Source organism: Armigeres subalbatus, chromosome 2 (genome assembly GCF_024139115.2).
Source record: "Armigeres subalbatus isolate Guangzhou_Male chromosome 2, GZ_Asu_2, whole genome shotgun sequence".
Taxonomy (NCBI): Eukaryota; Metazoa; Arthropoda; class Insecta; order Diptera; family Culicidae; genus Armigeres; species Armigeres subalbatus.
The window spans coordinates 174,373,077-174,398,681 of record NC_085140.1 but is presented as its reverse complement, the minus strand read 5'-3'; the positions used below and the strand labels follow the sequence as shown (position 1 = coordinate 174,398,681).

Here is a 25,605-nt window from a genome sequence, read left to right as displayed (position 1 = left end):
TATACTTTGGATATGATTGATATAGGATGGATTTGGATTGATGATGAATTGAAGACTATTTGATATTATACCGACTATGACTATATTCTGCGACGCATTATATACTACTATATGACTACATGATGATATTACCGACATTGATATGAACGACTATGACTTACTGTGCGGTTTTATTTGAATTAGAGACTGATGACATATGATCACTCTTTTATTGATTACGACTGACTAGTGATGACTTGACTGTATGATCTTGATCTGATATCGGATTGATACGATGACTATTGGACGTGGATCGGACTGACTGATCTGATGATGATGACTGATATTGACTGGATTGATGGACGATTGTTTGATTGATTTGATTGATTTGATTGATTTGATTGATTTGGATTGATTTGATGATTTGATTGATTTGGATTGATTGACGGATTTGGATTGATTGATGATTGGATTGATTTGATTGATTTGATTGATTTGATTGATTGATTGATTTGGATTGATTGATTGATTCGGATTAGATTGATTGATTTGGATTGACTTGATTGATTTGGATTGGATTTGATTGATTTGGATTGATTGGATTGATTGATTGGATTTGATTGATTTGATTGATTTGATTGATTTACTGATTTGGATTGAGATTTTGATTGATTTGATGATTGGATTTGATTGATTTGATTGGATTTGGATTGATTCGATTGATTTGATTGGATTTGATTGATTTGGATGATTTGATTTGATTGATGGATTGATTTGATGACTTGGATTGATTTGGATTGATTGATTGATTGATTGATTGATTGATTTGATTGATTTGATTGATGACTGATTTGATGATTGATGATTGTTGATTGATTGATTGATTGATTTGGATTGATTTATGATTTGATGGATTTGATTGATTTGATGGATTTTGGATTGATGATGACTGATGGATGATGACTGACTGATGATTGACTGATGATGATGTGATTGGATGATCTGTGATCTGGATTGATTGATGATTGATGACTGGATTGATTGATGATCTGATGATTGGATCGATCTGACTTGGACTCGACTGACTGACTTGACTGATGACTGTGACTGGATCGACCGATCTTGACCTGACTGACTGGACTGATCTGGACTGATCTGGATGACTACTGACTGACTGACTGGATTGATCGGATTGACCTGAGACTGACGATCTGATGATGACTGACTGATTTCGGATTGCTGATTTGACTGACTTGGACTGATCTGGACTGATCTGACTGATCTGACTGACTTACTGATTGACTGGATCTGGACTGACTTGACTGGACTTGATCGATGACTGATCGGATCGACTGACGATCGACTGACTGACTGGATTGATCTGACTGGATTTGGATGATCTGACTGATCGATCGATCTGATGACTGACTGATCTGATGGACTGGATGCTGATTGCTGATCGACTGACTGTCGACTGGATCTGGACTGACTGACTACTGACTGACTGACCTGACTGACTGACTCTGCGACTGACTGGACTGACTGGATGACTCGACTGATCTGACGACTACCGATCTGATCGGATGACTGGACTGACCTTGACTCGACTCTTGACTGATCGACTTGACTGGATCTGACTGATCGGACTGACCTGACTGGATCTGACTGGATCTGGATCGATCTTGACTGACTTGGACTGATCTTGACTGATCTGGACTGATCTGGATCGACTGACCGACTTTGGACTGGATCTGACTCGATCTGGACTGGATCTGGATCGATCTGGATCAGATCGGACTGGATCGACTGATCTGACTGGATCTTGACTGGATGACTGGACTGATCAGATTGGACTCTGGATCTTGATCTTGACTGACTTTGGATCTGGATCTGGACTGGATCTGGACTGATCTGATCTGACTTGACTGATCCTGACTGGATCTTGGATGACTTGGACTGACTCGGACTGACTTGACTGACTTGACTGATGATCTGATCACGACTTGATTGACGATTGATCTTTGACTGATCTTGGATTGATCTGATTGGACTGATTGATTTGATTGATTTGATTGATTTGGATTGATATTGATTGATTTGATTGATTTGATTGATTTGACTTGGATTGATTGATTTTGGATTGATTTGATTGATATTGGATTGATTTGATTGATTTGATTTGGATTTGGATTGACGGATTGGATTTTGATTGATTTGATTGATTTGATTGATTTGATTGATATTGATTTGGATTTGATTGATTTGGATTGATTTGATTTTCTGATTTGATTGATTTGGATTGATTTGATTGATTTGATTGATTTGATTGATTTGATTGATTTGATTGATACGATTGATTCTGATTGGATTTGATTGGATTTGATTGATTTGATTGGATTGATTGATTTGATTGATTTGATTGATTTGATTGGATTGATTGGATTTGATTGATTTGGATTGGATTTGATTGATTTGGATTGATTTGATTGATTTGATTGATTTGGATTGATTTGGATTGATTTGATTGATTTGATTGGATTGATTGGATTTGATTGATTTGATTGGATTTGAGATTGATTTGGATTGATTGGATTGATTTGGATTGGATTTGGATTGATTTGGATTGGATTTGGATCTGGATTTGATTGATTTGATTGATTTGGATGATCGACTGGATCTTGACCGATCGACTGACTGACTGGATTGACTGATTTGGACTGGATCTTGACGATCGATCCGATCTGACGATCTGGATGATTGGATCGACTGACTGATCTGGACTGACCTGCGATCGACGATTGACTGACTGCTGGACTTGACTGATCTGGAGATCTGGACTGATCTGGACCGATCTTGACTGATCTGACTGATCTGACTGATTTGACTGGATCGACTGATCTGACTGGATCTGACGATCTTGACTGGATCTTTGAGATCTTGGATGATTGGACTGGATCTTGACTGATTTGACCGATTGACGATCTGGATCGACTGGATCGACTTGACTGATCGATCGATTCACGACTTGATGACTGATGATCTGACTGACTGGATCTGACGGACTTGACTGGATTTGACTGATCTGGACTGACCTGACTGATCTTTGGATTGATTGACTGATGACGATTGATGGATTGATGATCGGAGATTGGACGATCGGATGATTGGATTGATCTGGACTGGATTGGATGAACGGATGGATCTGGATTGACTGGATTCGGATTGATGATTGGATTGATTCTGGATTGATTGATTTGGATTGATTGATTTTGGATTGATTTGATTGGATTGATTTTGGTTTGGATTTGGATTGGATTGGATTTGGATTGGATTTGGATTAAATTTGGATTTAATTGGAATTGGATTGGATTTGAATTGAGTTCGGATTTGAATTGAGTTTGAATTGAATTGAGTTTGGATTAGATTTGGATTGGATTTAGATTGGGTTTGAATTAGATTTGGATTGAATTTGCGTTGGATTTGAGGATTGAATTTGGATTACATGGATTTTCTCATCTTTATTATGTTGTTCTTTAATCTTCTTTAGCATGAAGTTCAACACGCTTAGTTTTGGATTGCATTTGGGTAAGATTTGAAAGTTTTTGGGAAATTGTCATTGTATTTAGTATGATGCTAGAAGGTGACATGGAGAGCCGGGTGTAACAGCCGGGAATAGATTTCAAGATCCAGTCAATTTATTTGTTTCTGGATGAATGGACATTGTCGGCCGACATTCAAAGGTGGCAGAACTGTATACCCGCCTGAAACGTAAAGCAACAAAGTTGGACTGGTGGTACATGCTTGAGGGCGGAACCGAGCGCGACAGGGCCGCCTGGGAAGCAGTGTTACGATAGACAGGGATACCTTCGAGGTGGTCGAGAAATTGTCTACCTCGGATCCTTGCTAACGGCTGATAACAATGTTGTCGTGAAATACAGGCGCATCATCGTGGAGTCGGGCCTAATACGGCTCCAGAAGAAACTGCTGAAAAGATTCGCCACGCACCAAATGTCATGTACGACCCCATATAGACCGGTTGTCCCTTACGGACATGAAACATGGACAATGCTCGAGGAGGACTTGCAAGCACTCGGAGTATTCGAGACGGGTGCAGGACCATTTTAAGCAGTGTGCAAGAAGACGGGTGTGGCGGCGAAGAATGAACCACGAGCTCGCCCAGCTCTACGGCGAACCCAGTATCCAGAAGGTAGCAAAGCCGAAGGGTACGATGAGGACATGTGCAAGAATGCCGACAGCAATCCTGCAAAGATGGTGTTCGCGTCCGATCCGGCAGGCATGAGACGGCGTGAAGCGAGCAGCAAGATGGAGACCAGGTAAAAAGACTTGGGAGAGGGGCGTATTCGAGGATGGAGAGATGCTCGAACCGTGTATTGTGGCGTCAAATTGTTGATTCAGTGTTATCTGTTTAGATGTAGACTAAATAAATGAAAATGAAATGAAATGTCATTGTATCATACAAACAAAAGAAGGCCATTGGCTTGAAATTTGTTGTACTTAGTCATCCAACGAAAGTATGAATCACGTTTTATCTTTCGACTCCTGTTTGGGAAGCCACACTCTGAATCATTGTTCTGGTATTAAATCCATGATGTTGAGTCAATGTTTATTTTGGTATGCATTCAATTTAGAACCGGTTGCTCAATTCAATCAATGTTCACCATCGTTTCATTTAAATAACCTAGAGAAAACAAGCATTGCATCCTATGCTGGAAGATTTTTTTTTGTTTTAATGAGAGAAGAAGGAAAGGTGGTGAAATGAGCGTAAAGTGCCTTCTAGCGTGTGTTAATAGATTCACACATCAGTGTGTCAATCGGTGAGCAGCAAGCATGACTTTTCCTCTTCTAGTCAGACCTCTCGGCGTGCACACGCATCCACAGAGAGTCGCTGTCATAACTGTTCCTGACTATAGATAGCGGAATATATAGATGAGCGAAGATAAATCCTCTGTTCCAAACGAACTGTCAAACGTGTCTCCAAACGAGCATGACGTCACGATTTCAATGCAAACGTTAAGGGCTGTGACGTCATATGCAGTGCGCACGGGCAAAAAAATCGACTCAGCCATGCTTCGCTCATCTATAGATTCTACTATCTATAGTCCGACCATTTAGGGCCACTCACTTGTCTTCAATATCTCGTACTTGACTTGACTAAATCTTACACTGACTTTTGATTATTATTATTACCACCGCAGCTACTGTTACGCAAGCTATAGAACAAAGAAGAAGTAGCATCAGTAACAGTGTTTGCAGAAATCACCTCAATTCATAACGAACAAAATAAAATATAGGCAAAAACTGTTCTGAATCATAACAAGCCATGATAACATTTATCAACTTGTATATGTCGTTATACACATAAACCCATGTACATAGTAAATCCCAGCAAACATGGGACAAATATGCGTATGACGGCAGTATACAAGTGTGAAGAAACAGAATCAGATAAGCATCAGCCCATATCAGCCCAGTTCAATGCATAATTTCGTGAATGACTACTGCGATTGACATATTTCTCCACATGCTTTATCTATGGAAATGAACCTGCCACGTGGTTGAAGTGATTATGTCGCTTAGAATGAGTATTGTACAAATTGCCCCATTAAACCAGTAACATGCTAAGATTCCATGATCTAAACAGAAAATGCTATTTCAATGTGTGTTGCCTCATAAAAAACAGAATCCGCCATAATGATGAATTTAATCATCGCAAGACAATTATGCGTAGAAATTAAGCAACGGGACAAATAGACTTGATGTTGTTTTAATGATTTTCCGAACAAAGTTCGAAATCTGTTAAAGTTCTCTAAAAGTATACATCAAAATAGACTGCCTCTGGTGAAAAGTCAAAATCCACAAAACCAAATGGGACAATATGCGAGAAGGTATAGCCTCCCGAGTCAGCTCTTTATCATGACAGCTTGCGGAAAAAGTCTTTCACGATGTTGTCCTGCAGAACGCCTCCAAGCATACGGATGAAAACGCGTGGAAAAATGAAGACCCGTCACTGCTAAACAGAATTAGAGCCTTATCGATTCATGATCATACCATTCGAATCCCCAACAGTCATTTTTAGGACTATCAACTATGATTCCAAAACGGTTGTCAACCGCTGAAAATCTTCTTCTTCTTCTTATTGGCATTACATCCCCACACTGGGACAGAGCCACCTCGCAACTTAGTGTTCATTAAGCACTTCCACAGTTATTAACTGCGAGGTTTCTAAGCCGTTACCATTTTTGCATTCGTATATCATGAGGCTACCACGATGATACTTTTTATGCCCAGGGGAAGTCAGACATTTCCAAACCGAAAATTGCTAGACCGGCACTGGAATCGAACCCAGCCACCCTCAGCATGGTTTGCTTTGTAGCCGCGCATCTACCGCACGGCAAGGAGGGCCCGGCTAAGGAGGCTGAAAATCATCCCCAGACAGAATTGGAGAGTGTATGCTGCTACAGCTGCCAAGTCAACGGTCAGAATTTCCGCTGAACCGCTATCGATGCGACCATTGGAATTACTTTTTGCAGTCAGTTGCTCGATGATTTCCAACCAATTGATACTTAATTGTTTTCAATAGTTCAACCATCTGTACTCAAAATTGATTATATTAGCAGTCTAATGGAACCACAAGATGTGCCAAATATTACTTGTTGTTGAAATAATTAGGTGAAGGTTAGAAGGTGCAATCTTTGATGGTGCTCTCATACACATTAGGGCGTGGAGACGGTTAACAACAAGTACATTTTGTAAACAATCAACCAATAAAGTGATAATGCTAGTTATACGAATCTTATTATTTTATATAAACTTAACTTATTTATAGAAAATTAACTTTACTACCAGTGTACCACTTTACCACTTATGAATTATTCTTCACATTTGTACGTATCCAGTCGTGATAGTATGAAACCCTTGTAAGCATCCGGATATCCTAGCACAAGGTACTCCAAAGTTGACCACACCAAGTTTGCCATTGTACTGAGAGGTCCACCTGAATCACCCTGTAAGAAAGAAAAACATTGACTTAGTTGAACACAATAATTTACATGATACACTGAATGGCAATTACACTATGCACCTTCCGGTTCTCGTAAACGCAAACGTGGCCAATATCGACTTCGAGCTACTCCATGGAGTCGCTTACATTCTTCATATGTAATTACAAGATCAATCGTCTGTAACTTGGTCGGAATTGGTCCATTCGTTGAGGTTCTTCCCCAACCGGTTAGCGTTACGGTGGCATTCTCCGAACAACCTCCGGAGTATTCAATGCTCCTACATTATCACTAAACGCAAGTTTTGATTCCAGTTTCACCAAAGCAATATCGTTGTGGAATGTGGGATTGTGGCTATGAACTACAAACTTGGATGCCTTGTATTTTCACGCCCTCTTTGAGGCTGTTCGTTCAACGAGAACCCGAAGCTGCGTCAGACTTGTTCAACGACACAATGTGCGGCCGTTAATACCCATTGATCACTGATGATAGCCCCCGCACGAGTGACCGAACAACTCTTGCAAGGATACCTGATGCGGAACAGATCCTGGCTCGGCCTCGTGCCCTCCCACCACGCGGTTTATATAGTTATCATCCAACGGTAACAAGGCGCCCATTGCTGAAGAACATTTGAGTATGAATAAATTTGTTTTGAAAATGACGTCGTCTGTGCCAACTCACCGGAAGCCAGTAGGAAACAAGACACGAGTAATATTCTTGAGCTCATCTTGAACGTTTGAACACCAACAATTGTAAATCAACTCGATGAATGATAGTTCGTCTGGCCAATCCGACATTTATATAGTTACTTGAAAACTGTGCCAACAACAGATTACCCATCTTGTTTTCTTATCGCCACAATCTATTTGAAAATATACACAATATACTATCCGACAGATAATCTTCGGTTTCGGTTTAACAACTAAGCTAAATCAGGCAATCAATTTAGAAAGCAACGAGCAGTGATGACGACGTAGGCACTGAGTACTACATGCGCTGGAGTGTATGTCTCTATAGATTAAATGCCAATCCAACAGCGTCTGTCCATAGATATCGGAAGTTACTCGTGAAGTATACATCCAGTGTATCGAGACCAGAGTGCGCCAATAAATTCTGGAGCAAATCAAGTGACTGTAGAGTCTTGCGACAAGGTTTGGATTAATAGATGAGTACTCACCAACTGGTATTACGTTACGTTGACGATGACTTGATGCTTTTCAGAAACAACAATTCTATAAAATACATGTCAACTTTTATAAGATGCATTTCTTATAATTTCGGATATACTCAATTAGATGTTTTTCGCCTATTTTAAAGCATAAGTTTCAAGTCGTCACAAATCATCATTTTTGCTTTTCTCATATAACAAAATTGTATCAAGAGGCTATAATTTCACTACAAAACGATTTATTTTGGCTCAGACACCCATAGAGTTATTTAAAAATCGACTCAGTTCGGAACTAAGCAACATTTGCAGGCTGTATGTTCGTGTATATGAGTGCGTATGTGTTTTGTATATGAGTACACAAAAGCTAAAAAAAAACATTAGCCAATTTTTCATATAGAGGCAGTAGAGGCAATTTAAGTCATCCCTTAAGAACTTAACTTATTGACAAATTTCATTATGTCAAAGTTATATGATCTTTACACTCCAACAGAATCCAAGCAAGGTTGCTAATAATCGATCAAAGAGTAATCGTGCTGACAATTTGAACGATGTAGATAGCCAGACCTCTTGTGACTCAGGTTATTGTTATGGCAACGAAACGGCTGTTAATTTTCTTCTAGCGATCAACTGCCACTCACGGTGAAGGTATGTTTAGCACGGTTCACTCACCCTCACTATAGTTCATCTATCTGTCAAAACTTTCGCCATATAGCAAGCTGTGAAAATCAAACCTAGTCGCCGAAAAGTGTAACACAATCGCGAGTTTTATTCTCATAATCGTCTGAAAATCGATCATAGAGTGCGAAACGCGTTTCAGAGAGAAGTGATACTGAACGCTGTGGAAGAAATTGTTGGAGCGATGGAAAACTGTCCGGTACGTTGCAATGCTAGCACGATGAAGACCAACCATGTCATTATGTGCAAAGTCTTTCGTTCCTGGAAATTTTAAACGCCATTTGCTTACCATTCATCCGGGTGTCTAGAGAACTCGGATTTATCGTAACGATGACCCTCCGGCTAAGAAACCAAGATCGTCGAAGTTATTGGTGAAACCTCGTGAAACAAGTGCTCCTTGGTACGTGCAATGGCACAGGAACAATCTGCCGTTGCGGTTCCCAGATTGGGAGGAACAAAACCTTGTTGCTCCTTTGTGGGCTGCTGCAAACATTAAAATGTCAAGAGAAAAATCTGCAGAGTTGATTGGCAATGCACCAGTACTTCTTCGGAAAGTATTTACAAGGAAGCTTGAAGGAAAAATGGTTTTTTAAAAATAGATTCGGCATCCGCAAGGGCAGGTCTGTTTTGGGATCAATTTGCAATACATCGACGAGGACGGGCTTTTGCATACGGCATCTAGGTAAGAATTAAATATTATCGGTTTATACTGCCCATTAAAACATAGTTGTTTCATGTTTGCTTGATTTCTTTTTCACCAAGGGCAATTATGCATACTCAAATAATCATGTATAGTAACTCCATTTTTTTGTCATGGAGTAGATTTTTACAAGATATGGATACAATAGATGATAATAAATGTAGTAGTTTCAGCTTGAAATAATTTTCATTTTATGTAGCCACGACATCTGTTAATAAATATTATTTTAATCTAATATCAAAACATTTAATCCCACGCATAACGGAACTTGTGGAGACGCATGGTGATTATCTCCCAAAACATTTTGTTTGAAAATGTAAGAATGCCGGCGAGTGCGAATATTCTGATTATTCTAATCGTGGCCTGTTACCAGATCGAATCGAATTTCATAAATTAAATAATAAATCAATGCAATGCATTGAATGAAGATTAGATATAGGACATAAGATTTCATTTTTTTATATCGAGCACATTTCATGATCTAAGGGTCCTAACCTAGCGGTAAGATGCGACTCATAAAGCAAGATCATGCTTAGGGAGGCTGTGGATTCCGGTGCTGATCTAGGCAATTTTGGTTTGAAATTGTTTCGACTTCCCTGGGCATAAAAGCATCATCGTGTTGGCTCTATGATACGAATGCAAAAAAGGTAATTGGCTTAGAAATCTCGAGGTTAATAACTGTGAAAGTGCTTAAGAAACTAAGCAGCGAGTCGGCAATTTCCCAGTGAGGGAGGTAATAAGAAGAAGAAGTAGAAGATGCCAATAAGAAGAATAAGTAGAAGATGCCAATAAGAAAAAGTAGAAAAATAACATTTCTTTCAAAATTACAAATTTTGAGAATCTCTGAGAGGCTATCATTTATTTATTCATTTATTTCGCATGCCTGTGATGTTTGAAGGGCTTGGCTTGTGCCAAGTAGTGCCCATTGGTTCAGCTAATGATGGCAGCCCTTATTTTCCACCTTTAAATGTGCAAAACCGATCATTAAAAATGAAAACGATCTGCAAATAACATCTGAATGTTCCAAGGATGTTAAGATCTCTAATAATTTGCGTTCGATCATTTAGTATTTTATAAATAACACATTCCAGAAACTGAATTCCAAAATATGTTGTATGATGGACCTTAGATGGACTTCTTCTTGAAATCACATTTCTGTCAAAATTATGCACATTTTGTTTTCAAATATTCTAGCAACCACACATTCAGAGCATAAGGAAATTTTCTCTATTGAATTCTCTTTTACAGCTCACGAAATGGTTGAACGTCAGACGAAAGAGAACTTGCAAAAGGTAATGCAAGAAGAACTGGAATTGGTTGGTGTTGGCTTGGAACAAGTGGTAATAGTTAATTAAACGGTGCTAACATGATTGCATCCGTCAAATGTCTGAAAGCTTTTTGTCTCATCGTGAAGAAGATGACGATGAACCATTGTCCGCGTTCTTCAAAATACACGTGATTTACTGCAGAGTGTAAAGGAGGAAGACTTGAGAATACTTCTGAAGAAGAGGTAATCGATGATGACGAACAATGTCCTGAGGTTGAAGGATTGATGATCAACTTTCAGACGATTTCGTCGATGGAGATGGAAATGACAATTTTTCATTAGATGATACAGAGGAAGATGAAGACATGGACATACTTGAGAGCATAAGATGTGGAGAATACTGTACAGCTGGCGGTTTGGGATGTTGAGCATACAAACGCAGACTCAACGAGATCAACAAGATATGCATAAAGATGCGTCATAAGGAGTTCCAACATCTATTCAAATTCTACAAGAAACCAGTTCCTGAAAGTCAATGAAACGCGGTGGAATGTCTGGCAGATTTTGCTGAAATATGGAATCCTTGAAAGACCAACCAATCTTGAGTATGCTTAGAATCAGGACTCTTCACTTGGTATACTCACCATGATTCTTCGCTTGGAAGTTATTACACATTATTTTTATTTACAGATTTTTCACGTCACTGAGCTCATTGAAAAATTTTGTCAGGCATTCGATCCAATGTTTGTTCTAACTACGCGGCTTCAGAAAATCAGTGCCTCTCTACAGTTTTACATAGGGGCTAACGTCATGGCGAATTGAAGGTTCTGAAGAATAACTCTGCAAATAAACTTTTGAAGGCGATGGAGTCAAGGCTTTTGAAACTAAGTACGAACATGCCATTCAAAGCATGTTTGTATTTGGATCCAAGATTCAATTAGTTGGGATTAAAACGTATTTCTAGCGAAGACAAAGAGGTGTTCAGGTAAGCTGAAGAATGGATTTGTACAGTATGACGTGAATTTAATTCATCAAAGTCACTATACATTCACAGAAATATCTCTGGCCCTGAATAAGGGTTGGATCAATTGCTGAATACCGAAGAAGTTCAGGAACAATCAATAAATCATGGAGGAAACGAGTTTCAAAACGACATTGTTGAAGATTTTTGGCTGAGTTGTTTGAAGAGGATACAAAGCTACCTGTGCCTGAGCGACAAGCTGATACTTTGCTCGCAGAAATAGTCAAACCCGAATCCAGGCCAAAAGTCAATATTACTACAATCAACAGAGCGATACTTTAATCGTTCAACGGAACCTCAACCTGGGACATCAAAGGACAACATAGCATCCGTTCAGCATAATGCGAATACTGAATTTGACCCATTCAATACTGGAGAAAGAAAAAGCTGTATGTCCTCGCCTGTATCGCCTCGCGCAAGTTATATTAGCTGTCCCTTCAACACAAGTGACAGTTGAAGGCTGTTCAGTCAGCTAAAGTTTGTTTTAACTGACTCAGATTGCGTCTAACTGACAGAGCGATCAGATCTGATGCTGCTGAAAATGAATCAAGATTTGCTTCCATGGTAGTAGATCAATTACTGAAATGGGTAGTAAAATATAAAAGCGCAGTAACAATATTTAAAGCATAGTTTCTAAAGCTATGGGAGTGGATAGTTGCAGAAATAAAATGCCCATTTTTCATTCCTAACATGATTTTTGGATCTTTTCTTTAGAAATCATATGAAATATCACGCACAAACAAAAGAATCGTTAAATTGGAATCTAGGGTTTGTATTTGAAGAAAACAAAAAATGCTGGAAAACAATGAAATGAAATATAGAAAGCATAACTTCTCTTCTCTTGACTATCTATTATTCCAGAATAATTTGAACATAATGGACCTAACCTGATTCCAATAAAATTCTCTTGGTGGGCGAGTGACTGCATCATCAATTCTTTCTATCCCAATGACCGTGAGGACGTAGCCAGCGCCGTTATCGACCATCTAAAATACTAGGGCTCTCGAACTGTGCACATTGAGCTTGGAGAGCAAATCCCATGCTTCCATCCATTGGTTCCCGTGCAATTGCGATTGCTCTGGTCGATCACGGAGTAGCAACTATGAAATGCACGGTCATCATGCTCATGCTTAATAATTTGAACATAATTAGGCTTTCAGCGATCGTGTACGTACACGCACGCTTCACTCACACTTTTACACGGTTTGTTTGCAAACACGAGCAGCTGTCACGGCAAAATCAAATGGGATTGTTTGCAACCACGAACCTGCGTTCATGTGGTGAGAAATGTCGGCGAGACCTAATGGACTGAGATGAGCTCAATCCATTTCCGAAAGTCATTTCCAAATCCGATTCGTTCGAATCATTTTCCCATTCCATTCTGCGGCGTAAACAAAAATACGCGCCAACTTTCCTCGAAGCAGCGTTCAAACACAAACAAGAAAAAGGTACTCTAGGCTTCATGGACTAATGTAATTCTACATGATCTGTATGATTTCTTATTTTGAACAAGTCTCTAGCTCCATTGTTGATCTCCAACATTTGCTTCCGGTTCAATACCACACAAAGTGGAAACCGAAAACCCAAAAATGTGTTCGTTAGTCTCACGAAGCTAGTTGGTATTTTTAGATTTCACACCATATTAAATTAACTGATTCCAAAATTGATTATGGTAGTTTGTTGAAGTTAACACTGTAAAGCATCTCCTTTATACCTTTAAGGCATGGGCTTCCGAAGTACTTTGAGGAGTATATGTTGGATAACAATTTTAACCTCAAAATGAATTTAGCGTTCCAAAATTTCTGGAAATTGAACAACATATTAGGTTTTGTTCGCATTTGTAGGCCGCCACCTTGCAATGATTTGCCCTATTGGTCCATTAAAAATCCTTACAAGCAATACAAAGCAGCAGCAAAAATGCGACCAGCCAGCTAAAGAGAAAATGTTTTATTAAAACCCAAAACTTAGTTCTTCTGATAGGCGGAGTCTTTAGCGAATGTTGCACTTCAGGAATATCTGCCTTACTGCATTGTGGACTGAGTAAACACACTATCGAAGATGCACGATTAAGCAGCATAAATTAAAGCAGATTAGCATAACTTTTCTTTAGAAACATTACATACGATATATGTACGGTGATTGAAGTATTATTGATAGTATCGTTAAGAGTGAGAATCAAACGAACGTCAAAATCATTAATAGTTTCAATTCAAAATGATTCAGCCGATGAACATTCTCATCTGAAAGAAAATTATTGTGAGCAGTTATACTCGAAGTTCATCAAAAGTAATAACAATGAGATCTCACACCGTGAGACGAATTCATCTAAATTTGATTGGATAAATGATCTAGTCACCATGTGGAGATTGAATTTGTTTCACAGAACACCGAACAGAATCGTAGTGACATCATGATAATTATCGTAATCAATCAATTTGAATTGTTAGGCTGGCTAGCACACATCAATACGGAAGCAACGCAACTGTCATTTTATTTTTTGCACGCGACGCAGCAAAGCTGAATCAACAAAATGACAGTTGTCCGCCGCCTGTATCGAGTGGTGCCCCGAAACGCGAGCACTTTGAAACTTGGATTCTGTCAGAGGACCTTAAGAGAATGTTCCAATATGCACAACGTGGAAACCGCATTTAAAATCAATACAAACATGAAAATATTCGCTTCATTTGCAGAAAATAAAGGCAAAGTGCATCACAATCAATAGATGCATTATACTTGAATATTGTAAAATGTTTGAACGAAATTCGAACGAACATGTATAGGAAATACGTGATACCAACGCACAATCAAAAGACGAGGTGTTCTTTCTGTGCTACAAATTCAACTGATTTAATTTCCATAATTTTAATCTTTTGGTGCTCAATACAGATTTATCGCGGTATACATGTACCCGAACAAAATCAATTAGGTGGTTCTTTCAGAACCCACTCTACACATTACAACGGACAAACAGCTTTTATCTGTCCGGCGATAATCAATCAGAGCCCATTTACAGTCCTCTGCTGCAAAAATTGTCAAGAGATGAGCCAGCCTAGGGCTGAAAATCTCTTTAATAAAGATATATAAAAAAAAATTGTCGATGTACGTTTCTGGCTATGTCTTATCCCTGGAACATCGGCGAGATAAACTATCGCTGACTGCCTTCTGAATGATGAACGGCCTTTGTAGCGCGGCTCCAGTTTCTTGCTCTGACCAGTAGCATGTACGTCGTTTTCCACCAACACTAGATCACCTCACGATATTGTCTTGGGCCGACGACGCTGTGGTGATAGCGATTAAGTTAAAAATAAATAAAATAAATTAAAGTCGAACAAGTATTTAAATGTACTGAAAAGCTTAAAAGAAGTAAGGCACTTATTATAAATCTTATATCACAAATTCTTTAACATGTGATGTAAGCAAGCTTTGAAAGCTCAGTGCATATTGCTGGCACACAAAAGAAGGCAATTATATTGCACCAGAACGTGAAGGCATTCATGGTAAAATACAACAAGGTATGAATGGCACGAATGGAGTGTTAACCCATCACTATGGACCATGTCTCATATGTCTATAGAATGAGTAAAAGAAACAATTCGTCCGCTCATCTCTCTCATCCAGTCAGTCATCTCAGTTCGAGACAGCAACACGTACGGACGTGTTTTTGCCGCATTTTTTAGCGTTTTTTTCTTTTCGAAAAGAATAAAATCTCTCAAGCATTAAATTCGCAATAATACAATTCTTTTACACAGGTTTTAACAACCCTCAGGTTTTTGTTAGTTGTTCCTGCATTGGGAATAAAGCTGCCAATTTCTCTGTCATTCGAAAATGACCATGAAGAAAGCTACCTTTGGGGGGGTCCCGTGGCTTAGTCGGCTACACGTCCGCTTTATAAGCGGATGGTCATGGGTTCGACTCCCAGCCACCAGCCCCCCCCCCCCTCAACCTCTCATCAATCGCCAGAAGTGCAGCAAAGTAGTATGGCGTATTGGGGAACGCGCCTGGCCAACACAGCTACCTGACGGCGACTGACAAACTGCGACCCTCTTCTCGGAGGCATACCTCCAACGGACTCGATACATGGTAAACGGATCAAAGCATCAACATGGACTCAGGATATGGACGGACGATGATATGGACCATAGGTAATCTAAAAATAGATTCTGTGTAGATTCTAAAAGACGAGAATACCACAGTAGATCTCGGCACAGTAGCGGTCGTTGAACACAGAGTGCCTACTAAATAAATAAATCTATCTACAATAAGGAGCATGTATTTATTATTTATTTATTCAGACTAAGGCCGAAGTGGCCTGTGCGGTATATAAGAGTCATCTCCATTCGGCTCGGTCTATGAATACTCGTCGCCAACCATGCAGTCTACGGAGGGTCCGCAAGTCATCTTCCACCTGATCGATCCACCTTGCCCGTTGCGCACCTCGCCTTCTTGTGCCCGTCGGATCGTTGTCGAGAATCATTTACACCAGGTTACTGTCCGACATTCTGGCTACGTGCCCGGCCCACCGCAGTCGTCCGATTTTCGCGGTGTGAACGATGGATGGTTCTCCCAGCAGCTCATGCAACTCGTGGTTCATTCGCCTCCTCCACGTACCGTTCGCCATCTGCACCCCACCATAGATGGTACGCAGCACTTTCCTTTCGAAAACTCCAAGTGCGCGTTGGTCTTCCACGAGCACCGTCCAGGTCTCGTGTCCGTAGAGGACTACCGGTCTAATGAGCGTTTTGTAGATTGTCAGTTTGATACGGCGTCGAACTGTATTCGATCGAAGCGTCTTGCGGAGTCCAAAGTACGTACGATTTCCAGCCACTATGCGTCTCCCAATTTGTCTGCTGGTATCATTTTCGGCAGACACTAGTGAGCCCAAGTATACAAATTCTTCTACCACCTCGATTTCGTCACCACCGATACAAACTCGAGGCGGGTGTCTCACATTGTCTTCTCTTGAACCCCTTCTTATCATGTACTTCGTCTTCGACGTCTTGATGACTAGTCCGATCCGTTTAGCTTCCCTCTTCAGTCTGATGCAGGCTTCCTCCATTTTCTCAAAGTTACGTGCCATAATATCTATGTCGTCGGCGAAGCCAAATAGCTGGACGGACTTATTAAAATTGTACCACTCGTGTTAATCCCTGCTCTTCGTATTACCCCTTACAAAGCGATGTTGAATAGCAGACACGAAAGACCATCACCTTGCCGTAACCCTCTGCGCGTTTCGAAGGGACTCGAGAATGCCCCTGAAACTCGAACTACGCACATCACCCGATCCATCGTCGCTTTGATCAACCGTGTCATTTTATCCGGAAATCCGTGTTCGTGCATTGGCTGCCATAACTGGTCCCGATCGATTGTATCATATGCGGCTTTGAAGTCGATGAATAGATGATGTGTGGGAATGTTGTATTCGCGGCATTTCTGAAGTACTTGGCGAATGGCGAACACCTGGTCCGTGGTGGAGCGTTCGCCCATAAAACCCGCCTGGTAGTGCCCCACGAACTCCCTTGCAATTGGTGCTAGTCGACGGCATAAGATTTGGAAGAGTACCTTATAGGCGGCGTTCAGCAATGTGATTGCGCGATAGTTGCTACAATCCAGCTTATCGCCCTTTTTGTAGATGAGACACACGACACCTTCACACTTAACTCATTTCACAGTATTCGGTAAATTTTACCGAAATCTCAACAGCAGAACTGTTCGGTAATTATTTTACAGATTTTTGTAATTTTTCCATTGTTCAACTGTCAACCGTTGCCGACCGAAAATCAATAAAATTATTTACCGAACAGTTCTGCTGTTGAGATTTCGGTAAAATTTTACCGAATTCGTCCAATACCAGCAGCTGCAGTTATCTCTATTCAACAATAGGTATATACAATACATCCATAACAATATTTCTTAATCTACCCAAGAGCGCCAACCCAACAACAACCAACTGGCGCCTTATCCTTACCATCTTACCATTCCGCGGGAGGCTGCGAAGTTAATGCATCGTTGGTCGTTGTCATTCGATACGGTGTGCAGACTATCCGGTCCGATGACCGGTCTGTACATTTCCTCTTTTCCTACCTGTGCGTTCATGTCGCCGATTTTGATTTTGACGTCCCGCAGTGGGCATCCATCGTATGTCTGCTCCAGCTGTGCGTAGAACGCTTCTTTCTCGTCGTCGGGTCTCCCTTCGTGTGGGCAGTGCACGTTGATGAAGCTATAGTTGAAGAAACCGCCTTTTATCCTCAGCTTGCACATCCTTGCGTTAATTGGCTGCCACCCAATCACACGTTGGCGCATCTTACCCAGCACTATGAAGCCGGTTCCCAGCTCGTTGGTGGTGCCAAAGCTTTGATAGAAAGTAGCCGCTCGATGCCCACTTTTCCACACTTTCTCTCATGTCCAGCAAATCTCCTGCAGCACCACGACGTCGAAGTTGCGGGGATGTAATTCATCGTAGATTATCCTGTCGCAACCTGCAAAATCTAGAGACTTGCAGTTCCACATTCCAAGCTTCCAATCGTGATCCTTTATTCCTCGCCTAGGTCTTTGCCGATTATATCGAGTCATATTATCTCTTATATTGTTCGTAATTATTGGTTTTCCAGGCAGCTTATTGGGCCTGCGCAAACGTCCTGTCTCGTCGGAGGGCTGTTGTTTTTGATAGCCAAAAGTTAATCTTTACACATTCTATTTGCACCATATTTCAAACAGGTCGACAGACCTTTGGTTACGCGTGTGATCAAAAGGCCTTACTCCAGGAATTTCTTAAATAGCCAAGAAGTTATGCTTTGTACAAATTCTTTTCTACAGAGGTTGGACAGAATGATCGGGACAGGCAAAATTTTATCAAAATTTAAATGACCATAACTCTGTGAAATATCAACCGATTTCTTTGGTTCTGACAGTTTTGGGAAATTAGTTCAAATCCATGGTCAGACCGCTGGATACCGGAGATAGTATTTGTCACTTGGGTGAAATGCTGACCTTTTTTATATTTCTTACAGAAACTAGAGCTTTTCCTGAGTTGATTGATATGTTGATGTCACAGATCGGACAACAAACAGCTTAGATATGGTCAATTCCGTAAAATCCGTGAAACCGTTTTCACCTATTGTAGCACGCATTTGAATTTTGATAAAATTTTGCCTGTCCCGATCCTTTTGTCCAACCCTTGTAGATTCTCTCCATTTTCTCAAAGATGCGTGTCATAATAACAATATCGACGACGAAGCCCAATAGCTGAATGGAGTTCGCAAAACCCATACCAATCGCGTCAATCTCTGCCCTTCTATTTCGTATTCGACGAATTTCGCGCCAACCCTATGGGGCTGGCAGCACCATCGCAGAATCGAATGAAACTTGGTGGGCATAAAGATATGGTATTTATATTTTATATTTAAATATTTCTAAGCTACTCTGCATACTTAGTTTTTCAAAAATTGTCAAGAGTAACATTTGATGAGGGCCTAATTTTTTTTCATGGATTTTTTATAAATCGATGTAACTCTAAAATGACAAGACTTACAAAAAAGTGTTGTGTGGCGGACTGTCGTGAAATTCCCAGAAGTTTTTTGGAAAAATATCCAAAAAATAAAAACTGATTTCTACATTGAAAATAAAATAGTTTAATAAATAAAATTGATATTACAAAAAACCTCATCTCAGAAATCGATGAAATTTTTTCTTCAGAATGGTATTTTAATTATCTAACTTTTCTGGAAATAATGTTTCTGTGACATATTTAAGGAAAAATGTTTTTCCAACAAAAACTGTTTTCATGTCTATATTGAGTGAACATTTATCAGCGTGATTTATGCCTACAGCGCCAATTATAGGTTCAGCAGCCTATCATCAATCAACGACACATTTTGGACGTATAAAAATTTGTTTGGGAAGCAATTTAGCATAATCTAACATAATTGTGGACCAACATTTGAAAAGGGTTTATGTTTTATTTGACTTTTTGTGTCGAAGTAACTTAAAAACAATTACAGAAAAATAATTACTTTGAAAACGGGTAATCTTGCCGAAACGAAACTGAAGTGATATTTAATTGTAATAGTGGAAAAGAAGATGTTGTTTTTCAGCAAAGGCTAACCACTGAACGGTGTAATTTAGAAACCGTTATAAAGCCTGTAGATGATTTTGTATCGCATTTTATTGAAAAAATGTATAAACTTATAACTTATGACATTGTTTGCAAACAGCAATACACTTGTACAGTTATATTTCTCTGAAAATTATTCATTCATTATCCAAAATGCTGCTCAAGGTTGGAATAATTCCCAGGCAACAATACATCCATTCGAAGTTTACTTTAAAAGAAACGGTTAATTAGACCACGTTAACTTTATAAATCAAAAGTAATGACCCATAACACAAAAGCTGTTCACTTATTAATTTAAAAATTAATTGACTTTTTGAAATAGTCGATCGATTTTACAAAAATTACTTTTGTTGTCTGGGTGAGCTGCAACATTATAAAAATAAAAGGAACTTTGCAAGTCTGTGTAATTTAAATTCAAAACATGGCTTAGAAGCATAATGGCACTTTTTTACAACATCGCATGGAAAAGGCCCTTGTGAAGCTATTGGTGGCACTCTCAAACGAATGGCAAAACGAGCAACTCTTGCCAAAGATTAGGAAATACTATCAAGACTCCTCGGGAGTTGTACGAATGGGCGAATGGGCACGTTTTCAAACAAACAAAAATATCACTAAATTATATTTATGTTATATCACGTATGAGCAATACCGCCATCGGGGGTGGCAATGGGGCTGGGGGTGAGAATGGGTCATCGCTCTCACCGCGAGCATGGAGGGCGTAGAGCAAAATTGTTTAAAAAGGTCTCTTATATTTTTGTCTTCTTGTCCTCAGATACATCCATTCTACAAGCATTCTAAGTAGTTGAAACAGTGACCCATTCTCACCCAATTTGACCCATTGTCACCCCGACGACGGTACTCAACAAGTGTTTGATGATTTTCAAAAAAGCAAAAACTATAATTGGCACAAAAAAGCTTCATTCTTTTATACCAATCGCTCATAATAAAATCCTGGCTAAAATATTCCAACTCAGATGAAGACCCAAAAGTCTTTGAATTGTTCGACTAAGTTTACAAATTATTAAGTATTCAAGTAGAAATAAGAATTAAATGTAGTAACAAATAAAATTGAAGAAAAATTAAAAAATGCGGAAAATTTATTATTCTTTAAATGTGCGTTTACCGGAAATCCCCTAATGAAATTACCTACCGAGCTTCATCGTTTGGAATCAAAATGTTTATCTGATTAAAAATCGACTTCCAATTTTTTTTTTTTGCTAAACCAATTTTAATCTTTACATTCATTAATTTATTTTCTCAGTGAACGAAACGCTCTTTTATGTTTCAGACTTCATAGTTCAGACAAATTTACAATAGTCTATCAAACATCACAATTTGGATATCTGGTCATTTGTGTGTAACATTGATTTAAGAAATCTAGGAAAATATACGCCCTTTCAAATGTTGGTCCACATTATTGTTAGATTATGCTGAATTGCTTCCTAAACAAATTTTTATACGTTCACAATGTGTCGTTGATTGATGATAGGCTGCTGAACCTATATTTAGCGCTGTAGGCATAAAACACGCTGATAAATTTTCACCCAATATTGACATGAAAAAGTTTTGTTAGAAAAACTTTTTTCCTTAAATATGACACAGGAACATTATTCCCAGATAAGTTAGATAATTAAAATACCTATCTGCAGAAAAAATAATCGATTTCTGAGATGAGGTTTTTTTCGTAATATCGATTTTTATTTTTTTAGTGTAGAAATCGGTATTTTATTTTTGGATATTTGGATACAACACTTTTTGTAGGTCTTGTCATTTTGGAGTTACATCGATTTATAAAAAATCCATGAAAAAAAATTAGGCCCTCATCAAATGTTACTCTTGACCATGGGCGTAGCCAGGATTTCGAGAAGGGGGGGGGGCAACTTTTTTGGTCTTCCAAATCGTAGTTTTATAGTAGTTTTATAAAAACACATGAATATTAACACATGAAACCAAATCCAAACCAAATCGAAACAATAATGATTAAAACAATAATGGATTTAAAAATGCGTGATTTATTGCTCATCAGATATTTTTAAATAAAGTTAGAAAAATATTAACGAACTTAGTATTCAGAAAGAATATTAAATCGGCTATAACAATTATTATAAAAAATCCTGCATTCTTCCATAAGTTTAACAAAACTAGAACATACATCTGAATTTCTAAACAAATCCTCTCTGAAATAATATTTATTATAAAATAGGCAGAAGAATCAATATGCAAGCTTTATCCAGGAATTCCTTCGACAATTGCTCCTGGCATTCTATTCGAAATTCTATCAGGGATTCTTTAGGAATGCCTCCAGTAACTTCTTCGGCAGTGTCTTCAGGAATTCCACCATAAATTTTGCCGGGAATTGATCCGAAAATTCCACCATTATTTACTCCAAGAAAATCTTCACGAACTTCTTTTTAAGTTCTTCAGAATTCCTGCAATAATTCAAATAATTTCGTGCTGTTTCCCATAATTTTTAAGAATAAGAATATTCCGTGGAAATTCCGCAGAAAACATTCCTAAGAAATTCACGAAAAATCTTCGAATTTCTTGTGTAAATTCCATAAAATTTTCCGTGAATTGTTTCGAATAATTTCTTGTGAAAATTTCAAAGAATTTCTCCAGAAATTCCACCGGAAATTTATACAGAAATTATACCGAAAATGAAATCAACAATGGAATTTTCGGAGGAGTTCCTAGATTAATTCGCAATGAAATCCTGAAAGAATTCCGGTGGAAACTTCAAGATTTCCACTGGGAGATCCTCCAGGAGTTTCTCCGAAAATTTCTCCTGGAATTCTTCCAGGAGTTCCACCGGCATTTCCACCAAGAATTTCTCTAGGATTTCCTTCGAGAATTATTCCGGTAGTTCTATCGGCAGTTCCTCTGAAAATTCTTCCGGGAATTTCGGCAAAATTGGAATTTATTTAGGCTTCTTCAGGAATTTATATAGATTTTCCACCAGAAGCTCCTCCGAGAAATTCTCTGCAGGCTCCTCAGGGAATTCTCTGGGAGGTCCTCTGATGATGATGATGGTCCAGCTACAAATCCCAACAAAGGTTTCAGCTAGACGAGATTTGTCTATAAGATGAATTCTCTTGTTTCCGAGAATGCTTCTGATAGTTTCCTCGGGGTTCCTTTGAAAATTCTCCCGGGAGTTTCTTCAGAAATTCTTCCAGAAAATTCCTTCGAGAGTTCCTCCAAGAATTCTGCCAGCATTTCATCCGGGAGTTCCACCAGAAGCTATTCCAGGAAATTATTCAGGCTTTTTTCAGGAAATCATTTAGGCTTTCTTCAGAAATTAAGCTGGAAATTCCTCCCGAAGTTCTTCCGATAGTTTCTCTGGGAGCTTATCCGGGAGGTCCTCTAGGAATTCTTCTAGGAGTTCCTCCTGAAATTCCTCCGGGAGTTCTTACAGGAGAAATTACAGGAGCTCCTCCGGCAGTTCCTTCGGGAATTCCTCCGGGAGATCCACCAGCAGTTTCTACGAGAATCCCTCCGGGAGTTTCACCTGCAGTTTCTCCGGGTGTTTCTCTGAAAAGGAACTCCCGGAGGAACTCCCAGAGTAATTTCCGGAGGAACTCCCGGGGGATTTTCTATAGGAATCTCCGGAGAAATTATTAGAGGAATTCTCGGAGGAACTACAGGAAGAATTTCTAGGATGAACTCCCAAAGGAACTTCCGTAAGAATTCCAGGAGGAACTCCTGGAAGAATTCTTAAAAGAACCTCCCGGAGGAATTCCCGTAAGAACTCCCAGAGAAATTCTCCGAGGAACTTCTGGAGGAATTTGTAGATAAATGCCTAAAGAAATGCTAAATGAATTCCTGGAAGAAAGCCTGATTGAATTCCCGAAGGAACTACTGGTGGAACTTCAGAGGAACATCCGGTGGAATACCCTAGAGGAAAAAAAAAATATATTTCTGAAGGAACTTCCAAAATCCCATTTCCCGTGCAATTCCTGTCCTGAAATAATTCTTAGAGAAGTTCCTAAAGGAATTTCCGAAAAAATATCTGATACCAGTAGGAATAAATGCAGAAATTCCCAGATTAAATCCTGAAAGTATTCCCAGATTAATTGCTGAAGAAAATCTCTACGGATTGTTCCGAAGAAATTTCTGGAAGAACTCTTGACAGATATCCGAGTAAATTCAGTGAAGTCCGGAAGGAATTCTAGTACACTTCCGTGGAAAATCTCCCGGAGAAATTCCTGGAAGCAATTGCTGGAGAAGTACCTTAAGAAACTCCAGAAAAAAAAACCTGTGAGAATTTCTGGGGAAATACTTGGACGAATTCCAGGAGAAATTCATGAAGATATTTCTAGAGGATTTCTTGAAGGATATTCTGAAGTAATTGCCAAAAGAATTCCAGATTGGAATGCTAGATGATTTCGATATTGAATGTTTGGAAGTATTCCCGGAAAATTTCCTGGAAGTAATCCCGTAGGAATTAAAGGAAGAGTTCCGAGAGGAAATGCCCGGAGAAGTTCCTAGAAGAATTTCCGAAGGAATTTCTTATAGATTTACAAGTGAAATTATGGAGCTAAATCGGAGGATTTCAGTCAGAAATTTTTAAAGAAACTTCTGGTAGAATTTTGGGAAGAAATTCCGTATGTATTGTTGCGGGAGCTATTTGCTGGTGGCTGGAAGGAAATGCCGGATTCTTCCTGAAGAGAGAATAGCCGAAGAAATATCTAGAAGTAAATCTTGGAGAGAAGAAAATATATCTTCAAGGAATTTCCTCGTGAATTTCCTAAAAAAAATAGTGGGGGGGGAATTACAATTACATGAGAAGGATTTTCGAACGATTTTCAGAGGAATTTGTGGATAACTTTCTGGAGGAATTTAGAAGCTCCCAGAGGAGCTTATAGAAGGATTTCAAGGAGAATTTTTGAGCCCGAAATGTTTCGAGTTGTTTTGAACTTTCATATATTATGGATTCTGGATGCCCTAATAAGTTTTGGGATTTTTTTTAATTTCAACCACCTATTTCTGTATATGAGTGGATCGTAAAGTGCACATGTTTGTAGGAATTCACTTCAGTACCCGTTCAATCTTTCCAAAATTTAGGGGGGGGCGACGGCCCCCCCCTGCCCCCCCTTGGCTACGCCCATGACTCTTGACAATTTTTGAAAAACTAAGTATGCAGAGTGGCTTAGAAATACCATATCTTTATGCCCACCAAGTTTCATTCGATTCTGAGATGGTGCTGCCAACCGCTGGTCGAGTTGGCGCGAAATTCGTCATTCGTATTACTTCTTCCAAAGCGAAAGACCATCACATTACATCACATTTTTGCCGTCTAGGATTTAATTTCCTTTTTCGAATTTGCATGCTGCCTAATTTGTAAAATCCCCTTTACAGTTCTAATATAGTAATATGCATGTTCATCTAAACGGACACGTGTTTAACTGTCTTCCCAAAACCAGAGAAAAAAAAACAGTCCATCGCGAGTTAACCGAATCAACAACGGATACACTATGCCCAGGCAATCGAGAATGCTTTCTACCCGAAAATATCGTGGACCGGACCGAAAATCGATATCGTCCTCTCCGGAGCTTAAGCCTTATGTTTATAACACTGCCATACCGAAATGACTTCATTTATAGAGATGAAAATTAATTCGTTGCATTCAATGTAAAATTTTAAACTGATGTAGGCTTAGTCATCTTAAA

At 39.2% G+C, this 25,605-nt stretch overlaps 1 pseudogene; it reads right to left on the bottom strand.

Moving 5' to 3' along the window:
* Window positions 1-6,862: 6,862 nt before the first annotated feature.
* Window positions 6,863-7,739, bottom strand: LOC134215514 (chymotrypsin-1-like; annotated as a pseudogene).
* Between the last annotated feature and the right edge of the window lie 17,866 nt (window positions 7,740-25,605).